The sequence below is a fragment of the Monodelphis domestica genome, chromosome 2, assembly GCF_027887165.1.
Source record: "Monodelphis domestica isolate mMonDom1 chromosome 2, mMonDom1.pri, whole genome shotgun sequence".
In the NCBI taxonomy this organism is placed as follows: domain Eukaryota; kingdom Metazoa; phylum Chordata; class Mammalia; order Didelphimorphia; family Didelphidae; genus Monodelphis; species Monodelphis domestica.
Genome location: NC_077228.1, coordinates 190,328,680 through 190,340,905, shown reverse-complemented (window position 1 = coordinate 190,340,905; position 12,226 = coordinate 190,328,680). Strand labels below are relative to the sequence as shown.

The window sequence follows — 12,226 nt, the reverse complement described above, 5'->3', positions numbered from 1 at the left end:
AGAAATGCTACCTGAATTCAGGTCTTCTTGGCTTTGAGGTCAGCTTTCTATATAATCTGACACAATGTACATGTAATTTTAAACTCTTCCCAAAAGAAGAAAGCATACATATACGAACTCTCACAACTAATTTAATGCAATTATAAATCCAAACAGTTTGATGAAGTATAATCCCTACATTCATCAGTGTTATAGTCCTTCTCTCATCCCCCTTACCCAGAGTTAACAATTCAGTCACATGATTAAAATGAAGCAGGTGTAAGATGCAAAGAGTCAAAGAAAGATTTTCTACCCTGGAAAACCAGCCATCTCATCTGTTCCTCTTTCTCTCTATTTTAGTAAACATTAATCTGCACAGATGGTGAAACATGGTAATCTCTGCTACCAGCTGCAGAGAGGAATTTTTAATGAAATGGGAATTTGGAGGTTTTTACAGAAAGTACTAGAATCTCTTCTATTATTCCCTATGATCCTCAAATTACTTTTACCACCATTTGTAATAAATGTATGACTGCAGCATAATTTATAGGAAATTTGACTTAATATCCTTCCTATGGAAATCTTACAAAAAGAAAGAAAAGTGAAAAATAGTTAAAAGTCCTAATGACAGAAAATGAACCAGTAATCAATTGCTAACTATGGTTTTATAAAATGTTAGTTCATATCTAATACAACTTGGATTCTAATCTAGTTTTTTTAATGAGCACTTTATTTGGCAAAGAAAAGGGATTCATATACCAAGAAAGACATTTATCTGGCTTTCAGGTTGGATAATTTTGATGCTTGTAATTAAAAAAAGTCACAAAAATGTCAAAATGTTGTCATGAAATGTAAAAGGGGAAAACCACCAAACCTTTTAAAAGAAAGAATAAAAAAAATGACACAACGAAATGGAAGAACATTGGCTACTAATAAAAGGTAGAAAATATGAGAAAAAATTCAAGATCAAAAAAGCTCAGATCAATAGAAACTCTAAAACATATAGATTAGAACACTGTCTTCAAATGTCTACAATCGTCAATTTTAATCAATATAGGTTTTTGAAAACTGTCTAAACTGATCAGAGAAGAGCAATGAAGAAGAAAAAAAAAGAAGAAACTCTAACAGATTTTAAGACCTAATTTCATTCCAGATTCTGTCTACCCATTAATTTGGGGTAAATGTTCAAGGAGTACCCACAAAAATGGAAGGCTCCCACTAAGAGGAAGAGGAGCCAATATTGGGGAATAAAAAGGAAGAATGGATGTGTTGAGGGAAACTTGAAGGGGCAGAGTAAGAAGGAAAGGTTTGTTTTCTGTCTCTAAACAAGCCAGTAAATTCAGAGCATCTATCTTTGGCTTTCCCACGTATGCTTTGGGAGCAAAACCTGAGGATGAGTGTGGTGCTGAATAGAAACAAATGAGCTCATTCTCATGTTGAGTTACTGCACTTTGGTCTCTAGAGACTCTTGCTAGGAGAATGCCCTATTGATCCTAGTATCTATCACCAGTCACTTGTCCTGGATTATTTCTCAACATAGCATGTTTGGCAATTCTGACCATAATGAAAGAGCCTATGGTCCACAAATAACCTGAGGGCAGGATCACTGCTCCAAAATGACTCCGGCAAATGATTTGTGTAACTTAATGTGTGCTTCCTACAGCAACGCAGTCATCAAAATGTTGGGTCAAATCAAATGAGTCAGTCAAAGGGCTATAAAATATGCATGCAAAGGGAACGGATGTGATGTTGTTGGGAATAATAAAATAGGCCATAAAAGCTATGAAATAAATCAACCATTCTTTCAGGCATGGAATACAAAACACCCTGAACTATACATTTGAACTCTTATTGGTATTATGTGGCAAAAGTGATCAAGGTGTTTGTATGAGGAAGGCCTTTGCTATTATTGAGGGTATCAGAAAATTTAATGGAAATAATGCTGTAATTTTTGACAAATTACTTTGCCAAGGACAATCATTCTGGAGCGTCATTCTCTTTGTAATGTCTGTGTATATCTTGAAAAAAATATTAATGGGAGTCATAAATGTGTATAAAGGGGAGAGAGAGCGAATAGGCTATTTTCCTTGGAAAAATATTGCAATAGCACTTTTATGAAGAAGCATGGTTTAAGGGATAAAATGTAGTAGGAACCAGGAATGGATCAATCAATCAATCAACCAAAATTTATTAAGTGCCAAGATTATATTTGACTGTGAAAAAGAAGTCTTGAGTTCAGATCTTTCCTCTGACTTGTTTTAATTGTCTCATCATAGACAAGTGAATTGATGTCTCTGAAATTCTATTTTTCTGTTATATAAAATGAGGTCAGTGCATATAATAACTCCATCAGAGGGTTATTATCAAGGCTTAATGAGATGATATTGTAAGGCACTAGGTAATTGGGTAGAAAATCTACCCACAATATCTCTAAAGAAAGACTCAGGGTCTTTGCATCAGCTGCTATGCCATCCTGTGGGAATATCAAATATTCTCATATCCTGAAGTCCAATGACTACTCTCTCTTTTTATCAGGACTCAGCTCACTCTTGGTTTGGTGCTGGAATTCCAAAATTTGAGCAATTCATTTATATGGCAACCCTGCTCATCAGTTAACTGTCTTCTCAACCTCTCCACCTCCATTCCCTTTCCACTGCTTGCTCAGGGATCAGTAGTCAAATCAGTATTACTCTGAACACTAGAATGTTTGTGGCAATCACTCCATGGCTTCAACTACAATCACTAAAACTTTTCTGATCAAAGCCCCCTTCCCTGCCCACAGTGTCCTGGTGTACACTGTAGCCTTCTGATCTAGCAGCACGTATACCCCCTGAAGGCAATGATTGACTCACTTTTATATATCTTTTGTCCAGCATCTAAAGGAGTGCCTGATCAGGGCAGATGAACCTAATTAATAGGTTTATTGATTATCATCAATAGCAGTCAATACCTATTCAATAAGTGATCACTATCTAGAGCACCCCAAAAGGACTTTTCCCTCCCTAATCACCCTAGGAAGATACTTTCTGTCCATACAGAGTGTCCCCAAATAGCTGAGAACTGCACTAAGTCTTTTGGGATCCCCTGTAGATATAGCTCCTTCAAGAATGCTCAATTTAAAAGAAAAGGATCATATGTTCTATGGATGGTAAATGATTATTTCTTCAACTTGTCAGAAATGGTCATTCTTCCACCCAGAGGATCACATTGTAAATGGCACTCTCTGGCATTGCTCCCCTTGCTGTTCAGGATTCAATTTAAAGCCCATTTATTTCCATTCTTTGTGAAGACCATCCCCAGCTGCTGATATAATCACTTTAATCCCTCTCCTTGGGTCATCTAAGTATCCACACTCAGCACAATTATTACAATTTTGGTTCTTTTCGTCTTATTCTTTTATCTGAATCCTTTTCAAGCTGTTTCCTAAGCAATGGTAATTGTTTCAGTGATTAAAATGTCAGGAAGTAGGTACAACTGATTAGGATGTCTTAATAATCATATCTACCAACAAAACTGTGTTTGAGAGGGCTGAAATCCTGGGGATGACCCTATCATTAGCAGAGTTTATTACTTTAACCTCATCCCAAATGTGAAAAGTGCTGAATACACATTCCTACTCAGCTCTTCTCTCTCTGAATTTGCCTCTGGCATGTCTAGTGCTCCAGCCAACTCCTCGCTATTAGAAATAAAAATTGCAAGAGTGTTAAAAAAAATGAAGACCTGGGACAATGGAATGTAATAATCAGTGGAACAAAATTGTAACAAAACCCTCGACATCTACTTCTATATTCCTTATAAAATACCTACTTTATTAAGTGCTGTCAGGTCTTGAAGCTCCAATTCTAGCCTTAGAAACATGAGGCAGATTTTACTCAAGGGGATCTCTATATGTAGATCTCAACTTTCTTTGCAAGATAATGTTTCTAACCATGCATTGAAGCCTCATCACCTCTGGCATAGACATGTTGAAGACTGTCATTGTCACTAATCTCTTGCTGTAGATTAATAACCCCCACACCCTGCAGGGATGCTTACACCCACAGTGTCAAGAATCTCTCAGCTCTGCACCCAAGATGTACCCAAGTGATGCATGCTCCATGTTGTTGTTGTTCAGTCACGACCAAGTCTTCAAGATCCCATTTGGAGATGTCTTGGCAGAGATACTCAAATGGTTTGCCATTTCCTTCCCTAGCTCATGGCAAACAGGGTTAAGTGACTGGCCCAGGGTCATAGCTAATAACTGTGTCTGGGGTTGGATTTGAATCGAGATCTTCCTGACTCCAAGATGGGTTTCCTATCCACTGAGCCACCTAGTTGCTCCTAGCCCACAGGGGATCCATGCTCACACATTCCACAGTGGACCACAAACATGGGCACAGGGAATCTGCCCAGGAATTCCAGACCCCTACAGCTGTTCTGCTCTGCAAATAGGTTTCACTCTGCCTCCATTTTTTCCTTCTCTCAAATATAACCATAAACAGCAATGAAATGGGCCATTCTGTACAAATGTCAGCCAATGGAGAAGTCCTATCTATTTCTGATTTTATCTATAAGTTAAAGATAGTCACAGCCCTGGCTGCAGAGTGGTTGGTGCCCTTCTTGGTGCTTTTGGCTACTGTCAAGACTTACTGTCCCCCTCCCCCCAACTTGCTGTCCTGCCCCTGGACACAGACCTCTTAAATCTGCACTCATACTTTTGGGATATCTTGTATTTTATAGAAATGGGTAAGAAAGGTCACACGAGGCAGTGCTGAAGGAGAAAGAGCACTGGTTAGATTTGGAACAGTGGGTTTGGTTGCTGTTGTTATGAGCATCATCATTACTGCCCTGCACTTCTTACTGTGGTTATTTAATGGGGTAAATGAAAATCAGTGAACCTTACAGATGGACAGACTGAGCACCAGAAGCCGAGGAGAGCCTTTCTGCAGGCAATGGGGTTAGGCTTTGGAAATATTTTAGATTCATGCATCTTAACCATCTTGCAGAACCCAGCCTGATTCTTACTCTATAAATTAATAATACCATATCCCATTTATGTCGTGCTTTGGATTGACAAAGCATAGCTATATCCCTAATCTCATTTGATCCTCACAAAATGCTTATACGCTTTAAAGAGCTATAGAAATGTGAACTACAAACATCAACAAAAAAAGGATGAAAAACACTGCAGGATATATATTGCTAATATAGTTTGGGTTGGTATTTAGTCATTTCAGTTATGTCTGACACTTCATGACCCCTTTAGGGATTTTTTTTGGTATAGATACTAGAGTAGTTTTTTTATTTCCTTCTCTAGCTTATTTTTTGCAGATGAGGAAACTGAGGCAAACAGGCTTAAGTGGCTTGCCCAGGGTTGACACAGATAAGTAAGTATCTGAGACCAGATTTGACCTCAGGTCTTACTGACTCTAGACTTGGTGCTCTATCCACTGTGCTACCTAAATGGCTCTAATTCAGTTTTACAGGTTTGAAAAAGGAGGTCATCTAACAACCAAGATTACGAGTTAGTAAGTAATACCACATGAACTAGAAGAATGAAGAAGGGAGAGAAGGAGGAGGGGCAGGTAGGTGGCTCAGTGTTTTGAGAGCCAAGTGTAAATGTGGGAGGTTTTGGGTTTAAATATGGTCTCAGATACTTTCTAGCTGTATCACTTACCTACCATCGCATTGGAACTAATGCATTCTAAGATAGAAGGTAAGGGTTTAAAGAAAGAAAAGAAGAGAAAAAGGAGAACAAAAACAATCATAACACACACACAATAAGAATAGTAATACCCCCACCACCTACATTACCAGATTATTATGAGGAAAGTGCAGTGTAAAACTAAAGTGTGAATTAGTGTTATTAATATCAAAGGGCATTTTTCCATATTGCTTTCGAGGCTCTTTATATCAATCAAAGTAATAGAAAGAAAACAGAACTGGAAAATTCTCTGGCTAATCAGGTCATTGTAGACAGTATTGATGATTCAGTCTTGAAAGATATCTTTTGGTCACCTGGAAGTAAATAAACTCATATTCAATGTACTTGAGAGATTTTTTCAAGGCCTAATTGCTCACTTAGAACCTTATTAAGTGAATCTTTTTTTTTCCTTTCTTTTCCTTGTCTGCTTTTGGTCTGATTCTTTGCTTGTTCTATACTAAGACTTAGAATCATAGACTCATAGATTGTTGGTCCTGTGAAAGAGGCCTTAGAAGTTATTATTTAATCCAACTCTTTCCTTTTGAAGTTGATAAAAAGGTCCCTGGAAGCAAAATGGTTTGTCCAAAGTCACACAGCTCATTAGGTCAGAGTAAAGCCTGTAACCCAGATCTCCCAGAACTTATGCCAGGTCTCTTTCTATTATGCCCCACTACTTCAGAGAGGGCAGGCCAGCCAGGTCAACTCAGGTGACGTGGAAATTTCAGACAAGAAGGGAACTGACAGCTTAAATAAGGTTGACATCATTAGATCTAAGGGTACCAATTGAGACTGTGGGGTTATAGTCAGGTTTAGAAGAGGGAAGAACAGGTCAATTTATTTCAACAAACATTTACGTCTTTACCAAGTATATTCAAGTTACTATATTAGAAAAGTTTATATTTTGAGGGCAGGTGGGTGGCTCAGTGGATTGAGAGACAAGCTAAGAGATGGGATGTGCTGGGTTCAAATTTGACCTCAGAAATTTCATAGCTGTGTGATTCTAGATAAGTCACTTAACCCCTGTTGCTTAGTCCTTACCATTTTTCTGTCTTGGAATCAATACACGGTATTGATTATAAGATGGAAGGCAAGAGGTTTTTTTTTTTTAAAGGAGTTTATATATTATGAGAACATCCATGTAGTAAATATGAAGGGGAATGCTAGCAAATAAGGCTGTAAAACTTCTTTGGAGTTGGATTATGGCAGGGCTTAAACGCAAGAGTTAAGAGTTTACATGTTATTGTAAAAGCAATATGGCGCCAGTGAAGATTTTTGAGTAGGGGACAGTAGATCAAGTCCAGTGAATCACTTAAGGCATTAGCCTGGACTCAACAACCACAATAAAAAAGAGTCAATGATAATAGTTCACCGTTTTATATGCCTGTACATACTTTTCCCATTTGCCACTTATAACCACCTTGTGAGGGAAGTACCATTGCCATCTTCTCTAGTTTACTCATGTAGAAACTTTGGGTCAGTGAGGTTAAAGGGACTTGATCTTAGTCACATGGCTGGTCAGAGACTAAGGTGAGATTTGATTTTAGGACTTCTTGATTTCAGGTTTAACACTTTGAATACAAGGCCAGGCTGCCCTTGAGAGAAAAAAGAAGTAGTTTGAACAATACGCCCAGGGAATTGGGAATAGTAAGGGCACCTGAAGGAGAGATGAAACTTCTGTGAGCTAAAGGCTCCCACATATCTGCTGCCCAGAGTCAACATTGGCCTTAGTAAGTGGCAAATAAGGAGATCTGCTGGGAATTTTGAGGGGATAAAATGTTAAAAGTCAATATTGACAGTGACTTAGCACTTCCATCAGAAATCAGAGACCTGGAATCAGGAGAACTTGGATTCAAATTTACCCTCAGATATTTCCTAAGTGTGTGAGTTTAAGCAAGTCATACTCCATTTGTAGGTTTTAAAAATAAAATTTAGAGATTTAAGAAATCAATCAGGGGAAAATGTGAAGGGAGAAATGTGCATCCTTAGACAATCTTGTTATTCTGTTGCAGATCTAAGAGAAAAAAATGAGGATTTTTCAGTTATTCATCCTATAACCCATTAAATTACCATAGGTAATTTAACTTTGGGGGGAGGGGAAGGGAGGTGGGAAGAGCAGTTTGGCCCATTAAGTTCAATCAATTAAATATGGAAAACTTAATATTTTGCTTATAAATAAAATGTTTTATTTCACATTTCAGTCAAAACTTTGAAAATGTACATTTACATCTGGATAGGAGGCAACAAATAACTAGTCAGCTGAATAAGAATTGTTTTCAGGAGCTCAGAGAAAAATGACATGAAAGTAAACATTAGAAAGCTCTTAAAGCAACCAAAATTGTTTTTTCTTCCTTCAAATGTCAAAATACCTGTCTCAATAGATATGTTTAAATTGCATTCCTCTTTCAAAATTCAGCTATCCCTGGTGTCTCAAGTAAGAAGAAAAAAAAATAATGACTTGACTGGCAACACTGAAATACAATGGAAAAATGAGTTTAACAAATTATAATTTGACTAGATTTTTGCATTTTAGTGGAGATGATTGTGTTCTTGCTTCTACTTTTATGTTGCCTAAGGGAGAAGAAAAATCTCTTCCCAGCCTATCTATCTTATAATTAAATTACCCCTGTTATCTTTTCTTCCTACCCCAAGCATGTCTAAGAGACCAAAACAAGAACTAGTCATTCTAAGCACACATACCCAAATGGTGATTCCACACAATTTGCCTATGAAAAGTGATGATCTTTTGGTCTTTCTTTATATTCTTAGCATTTAACACAGTGCTTGGCACATAATAGCTACTAAATAAATGTTTATTGACTTATTGGTAATTGAATGATAAAACTGAAATTTTTCAGTTTAAGAATGCCAGGAGGGCTTTCCTTGTTCCCCTTTCCCCAATTTCTAGTACCTTTCCCTCCTCCTCACCTCCTTCTTTTCTTATTCTTCTCCTCTTCCTTCTCCTCTTCTTCCTTTTTTTCCTCCCAGGAACTAATTTTTATTTATTCATTGAAACATTTATTATAAGATATTATTCTTTCCTTTTCTTTTCTTTTTTCTTCTTTATTTTGAGATTGACTCTCCTTTTTCACCACAAAGCTTTAACCTGTTTTGACCATATCAAACTGTTCCAGTTCATTCCTCCTTGGCCAGGCTTAGGCTTTCTCATTCCCAAAGGTTTAACTCATTAGTTGCCAACATTTTTAATCTCTTCCATTTCTTTTAGGTCTCACCATTTTTTGGTCTTTTATCAAGCCTATTTTTATATGAATTTTCCCTTTAGTAGAATGAAAACTTACAATTAGAACAAAATCATAAGAAGAAAGTACTTATCAATAAATGATTATCCCTAAATAAATGGTTCAGGATAGAATATTAAAAAAAACACTAGTCTGTGGTAGATTAATAGAGGCACTGACAATATCTTCCCTGATGATCATCTCCAAAAGAAAATTCAAGATATATTTTGAAGCTTTTGAAAACAGCTTTTTGGGAAGCTAAGTTACAATTTTTTGTATTTGTATCAGTCACTTGAGGTAGATTGGGAACTCTACAGATCAGTACCCTAAAAACTTAGTTATCTAGCCACTGACACTCTTGTAAGCATTATTATCTTTATTGTTTTATTTGTATTTCTAAAAAAAGGAGGAGAGTAATATAACATTGGAGATAGAAAGCTGGCCTTGAAGTAAAAAAGCTGTGGGTTCAGGCCCTGCCTCTGAAATAGACTAACTTTGTGATAGTAGACAAGTCATTTAACTGTTCTCTAGGCAACTCTATAAGACTGTATAAGTTGCATGATTTATTGAACTATCTGAAAACCATGATCAAAGAAAGAGTGTAGAATTATATTTCAAAAGGAAAACTGCTCTGATAGACAGAGAGGGTAAAATAGAAATCAAAAGAATCACCTTCTGAAAGAAATCCCCAAATGAAAAAAAAATAGCCAAATCCCAGAGCTCTCAAGCCAAGGAGAAAATGTTGTAAGCAGCCAGGAATAAACAATTCAAATACCATGGATCACAAATACTATCAGGTTCCATATTAAAGTAGTAGAAGACTTGAAATCTGATATTTCAGAAAGTAAAGGATTATAATCAATAATCATCTAACAACAAAACTGAGTATTATACATAATCTACTGATACTAAAGCCCTCTGTCTATGTAAACTCCTAAATACTCTAGTAATAAAAAGTTCATAGAAGTTACATGTATCATCTCATATAGGAATAAAAATAGTTATAAGGAATGCTTCAGGGAAAATGAATAAATTTAATGAATAGAGGAATTTCAAGCATTCCTTATTTTAAAAAAACAGAGTTTATTAGAATTTTATATTCAATCACAAGACTCAAGATGCATAAAGGTAAACATGAAGAAGTAATCATAAGGATCTCAATGAAGTTAAACTATTTTTATTCTTATATGAGAAGATGATACAGGTAACTTCTAAGAACTTTTTAATTACTAGAGTATCCAAGAGTTTACATAGACAGAGGGCTTTAGTATCAGTAGATTATGTTGAGATGATCTCAAAAAATGGACGAGTAAGAAAGAGGGATGCACTAAGAGAAGATGGAAGAGAGAGATAGAATGAGGGAAATTTTCTCATAAGAGCATTTATATTGGAGGATAAAATGGGGGTGGGTAGACAACCTTTGAATTTCATTCCCACTTGAATTGGTTCAAAGAGGACAGATTAAAGAGGCAGTGATCAGAAGCAAAATAGGCTTTTGATAATAAAGTGGGGGGAGAGAAAAGGAGGAAAGGGAGAAGGATAAACAGAAAATATAGAATGGCATGGGGTGATATATAAATAAATATATATATACATACATATATATATATATCTATATATCTATATATATAGTAATCATAACTGCAAATGTGAATGGGATGAGCTTATTCACAAATAGAAGCAGATACTCTAATTAATCAGAAACCATAATCCAACAATATGTTGTTTACAAGAGACACACTTGAAACAGAAAGACACATATAGAGTTAAAATAAAGGCCTAGAACAGAATATAATATGCTTCAGCTGAATTATAAAAAGGTAGGGATAGTAATCATGATCTTAGACAAGGCAAAAACAAAAATATACCTAAATAAAAGAGATAATTAGGGAAACAACATTTTGCTAAAAGGTAATATAGATACTGAAGCAATATTAACAATTTTTATAGCAAGTTTTTTTCTGGCATGGGCATCATTTCTCAAATATATAGGGAACTGAGTTAATTTATAAAAAATAGCCATTCTCAAATGATAAATGGTCAAAGTATATGAACAGGCAGTTTTCAGAAGAAAAAATCAAATATGAAAAAGTGTTCTACATGATTATTGATTAAAGAAAAGAAAATTAAAACAACTCTAAGGTACCACCTCACAGCTATCAGAAATGACAGATGCTGGAGGGGAAGAAGGAAAATAAAAACACAAATAAATTGTTGGAGTTGTGAACTAGTCCAATCATTCTGGAAAACAATTTAAAGCTATGCCCAAGGGGCTATAAAACTGAACATATTCTTTGACTCAGCAATACTGTTACTAGATCTGTACTCCCATGAGATCAAAGGAAAAATAAAAAAATAAAAATATAGCAAATCTTTATGTGGTGGCAAGGAATTGAAAATTTAGGGGATTTCCATCAACAGGAAGATGGATAGACAAGTTGTGGTATGTGATTATGACAGAGTTATAATCATTTCATATATTAAATATGTACATTTCATATATTATAGTATTTAAAATATAAAATATAATATTATGGTGCTATAAGAAATGGCAAGGAGAGGTGGTTCAAGAAAATCATGGCAAGACCTATATGAACTAAAGCAAAATGAAATGAGGGATTATGGTGCATATTAATGCTATAATGACCATCAGCTCTGAAGGACTTGGCTACTCTGATCAATGTAATGATCTAAGACAATTCAAAGGACTCACAATTAAAAAAAAATGCTATACACTTCCAGAGAGAGCAAGAGCTGATGAACTGTGAGTACAAATAGAATTATAATTTTCTCTCTTAAGTATGTTTTTGGTGATATGGTTAACATGGAAAATATTTTGAATGATTTCATATGTATAATTGATATCTTTCTTGCCTTCTCATTCATTGAGTGAGGAAACGTTGGAGGGCGGGAGAAAATTTGGAACTCCAAATTTAAAAATAATATGAAATAATTTTTAAAAGACTATATCATTTGAAAAGTGGAAGATTTATATGATCTGAAGAGAAACCAGAGAATAAGACTATATCATTTGAAAAGAATGTACCAACATGAAATTGGTAAAAAGTTTCCTCATCTGTGAGCTCTTAATACTAGTCTTTTAAGGATAACAGTCTTATATTTTAAGAATGTAATAAGTAATTGCTTTATAATAGTGTGTTGTTGAAATAGAAACTCCTGGTAATGATACAAACATATGGAAATATAATTCTTAAATTTGATTCAGAACAATTCTACAATGATAGGATCAAGGATTTGAAGTGAGAAAGGAACCAAGAGGTCACCTAGCACAATTGTCTTTATGGCACAGATGAAGAAATAGAGGCCC

General features: G+C 35.5%; 1 protein-coding gene across 3 annotated transcripts in view; it reads right to left on the bottom strand.

Annotated features, from left to right (window-relative positions):
- Positions 1-12,226, bottom strand: part of CA10 (carbonic anhydrase 10) — a 732,369-nt gene that overhangs the window by 318,226 nt on the left and 401,917 nt on the right. The window lies entirely within an intron of this gene.